The following is a 3,392-nucleotide window of genomic DNA, read 5'->3' on the forward strand; positions in this document are numbered from 1 at the left end:
TAGTTTTAATTCCTTTTTCCTGTCTGAACATGGAATTTCACTATTTTTTGTTTGTGTGTGTTTGAATTTGTGAGAAATGTATTATCAGGTTCTCTAGCTTTTCTTCTTTCTACCAGACAGGCAGATTTCTGAGACTAGGAGAGGGAAAACAGGTCAGCTTTCAATCAGTGCAGACAGACGGATCTATGGTGTGGCAGGCTCCGGGGGTGACTACTGCTGCACAGGTTAAACTCGTGCTGCTTTTCTAACTAGAAAATGAAATAAAGGATGTCCCCAGCGGAAACATACCTGCATCTGGAGAGCACCTTTTTGCCCCTGTTACTCTAGAGTAATGGAGCTGCCAGTGTGTAATTTGACAGTACAATACTAACCTCGAAAGCCGTCGGCCCCAGGATGACATGTGCAAGCCCTATCACACGTGCTCACAAGTGAACACGGCAAAATCATCTGTTTCCTGTCCCCATGCTTCTGTTCTCAGCCCTTCTTCTGTGAGGAGTCACAGCACTTGGTTTTTGATATTCTTCTTGGGGATCACAGAGTGCCGAAGGTATGATTGAGATGAATGGTGGGATTTGTTTTCTTGTCCTCTCATCACCCTCCCTCTTTACAAACACACACACACACACACAGAGCATGGTGTGAGACACAGAAACCTCAATTTCTAGGAAAAAGGCCACATTCTACCACAGGTCTCAAATTTATCAGCTCTTAATCCTAAACTTCCTTAGCGTTTGGCTCTTAGTTTCTTCGGCAAGTCAGCTCCACTCATGATACACAAAATGACCCTAACTCTTCCCTGCTCCACTGACCACATGGTCGTGTCTGAATCCCCGCCTTTCCCTTCTGGGCTTGTGGGGCACAGGCTGAATGTGGCCCAGAGGAAACGGCTGTGATGTAGTCTCCCTTTCTGTGCCTCACGCTGTGCTGGGAGCCAGTGACAGCAGGTAAGTGGAGGCAGGGGCCATGTTCTCAAGCAGATCACCTTTGGTTGGGGAAGAGATAAGAAACAAGTATGCAACCAGGACCCTCCAGAGAGTGCTCTGTATCGTGAGGTAAATACTACAGTGTAAACACTACAGCGTACTGTAGACAGTGCAAGCTGGTGTAATTACTTCAGTGGAAGTCGTGACACAAGCAATAAGAACCGTGAAGGTAACATAGTGTAAGTTTATAGTGATGTCGTAAATGCAGTGTACCTAAGTAGCACATGTGATAAACAAGATAAAATGAAACAGTGTGATGCAGCTGGAGGTGACTAGCTGAGGGGCTGCCAGGTTTCTACTAGGAGTGACTCGGGGTGGCTTCAGAGGCATGACATTGGAGTTGAGGTCTTACATCATGGTGCCTTTAGATTCAAGTAGCAAAATAAAAACATGGCCCAAAATGGCTTTAACAACAACAGAAAAGTCTCAAAGTAGGGCAGTTCCAGGGTGGCTAATCCAGTGGCCCATTCAGGTCATCCAGGACCAGGTTCCTTCCATCACTTTGTCCTGCTGTGCTATGTCAGCCTGGTTCTCTTAATTCCAGGCATCATTTCCCATGTGACAACCCCCAGGGGAAGAAGGGGGACAACTGTTCCTGTGCCTCACTTTTTATAGCCAGGAGTCTTTTCCCAGAGTTCTCAGTAGACTTCTCAAGCCTCATTAGCCAGAATTGTGTTACGTGCCCATCCTTAAGCCAGTTGCTGACACGGGGAGTGGAATTATAATGACTGGCTTTGGGAGGAACATGGCTACATGGAGGGCAGTGGAAAATCTGAATAAAATCTTAGTCCTCTTAGAAAAGAGGAAGGTGTATGGGTGTGTTGGAGCTGAGGGGCTGACATGTGGTTGGATAGCTAGTAGGCACCAGTCATGTCTACCTAAGCCCAAATGCCAAGAAGGTCACCATCGTGGATGTGGAAAGGCCTTCAGGTAAGATCAGCTCACTGTGACACACCACTTCCGTAGGTCTTCCAAATGGAGCACTGAATAACTAAAGACATTTGTGATGCAGAAAGTGGAAACAACAAGATTCTTCTCTGTGACTGGGCATGCAGGCAGAGTTTTAAGTGTCCTGTTAGTTATTTTCTGCTTGGTCTTTGGTTTCACTTCAAGTTAACTCCTGAGTTAAAAATGGAATTGTTGAAGGATGGGAGGCTCATCTTTTCTTTTTCCACATGGATGTACATCATTTAAGTGCCTTTTTTGGGGGGTGGGGGATGATAATTTGTCTCCAACAATTTGGTGGCTTCTTCTTTGAGCCTGGAGTTGGCAAGATTATCTTAATACTCTGACATTGCTCTTGAACTGTTCGGGAGACATTTGGACTTGTGTGCCTCTGGATTAGAAGCTGTGAATAGAAATTTGAGTAAGGAAAAGAAGCATCTAGAAAAAATCTCTTGAGTTTATGGTTTGCAGTATGGTCTGTGTGATGCTGAGGTGAGGAGCATTTGCTGAGGTGAGGAACCCTGCTAGGATCCTGAGCCTGAAACTGCACCTCTAAAAGTAGTGCAACCTTGAACCATTCATGTCAGCTCATTGGGCCTCAGTTTCCTCATCTGCAAAAGGAGGCGATGGGCCCTTGCAGTTGTGTGATTCTGGGTGAGATGATTGTGGGATTCTCTGTCTTCTGCTCAGGAAGTGCTGCCTGCTCCCTCCTTCCCCTCCCAGCCTAGACACACAGAAGACATTTTCCCAGTGGCCCAGGAGAGAGGAAGTGAAATGGGGGCTTTACTTGTCTAATCCTTAACTCATGAGTGCCTGCACATTAGAGAGGGCCGAGTGCTGAGTCAGAGGCTGTGATGGATGCGACACACTCACTTCTGTGCTGCAGAATTGTTGAATGGGCCAAAAATAATTACATCCATGTTCCCATTGTATTCCATGAGCATTTTGCCTATTAGGATTTTTAATTTGGTGCAAAGGTACCTTGATTTTTCAGAAAGGGTCCTCTTCTTCATAGATTGAAATTTTTTAGTAACATATGGCCACCTTTAATGTATCTTCAAATATGGTACAAGAATAAAATATGATGCACCTGGGATTTGATTATTGGAGGGTTGAGTACACAAAAAAGTTAAGGTAAAGGAGAAAAAACACAAAAAAATGTGACAGAGGTTATGTAACTCCATTAAATTATGTTTATAGTCTTGTCAGCAATGAGTAATAAAAAATGGCTTTTCAAGAGTCTATTCATCAGTCTCTGCCACTAATTAGCACCTACAAATTGCTTCTCTATGAGTCATATTCTTCTGGTTGTCTTGGTGTCTAGTTAATCTAGGCTCTTGTGGCTCATGAACTCTCATTGTTGTGATTTTTTGTTTGGCTTCTTCCTGCTGATGCATCTCAGGACTCTCCCCTTCCCCAAAGGTTTCCAACAACTGTGATTCCGTCTTTGTGAATGGGAAGGAG

Source organism: Dasypus novemcinctus, chromosome 6 (assembly GCF_030445035.2).
Source record: "Dasypus novemcinctus isolate mDasNov1 chromosome 6, mDasNov1.1.hap2, whole genome shotgun sequence".
Taxonomy (NCBI): Eukaryota; Metazoa; Chordata; class Mammalia; order Cingulata; family Dasypodidae; genus Dasypus; species Dasypus novemcinctus.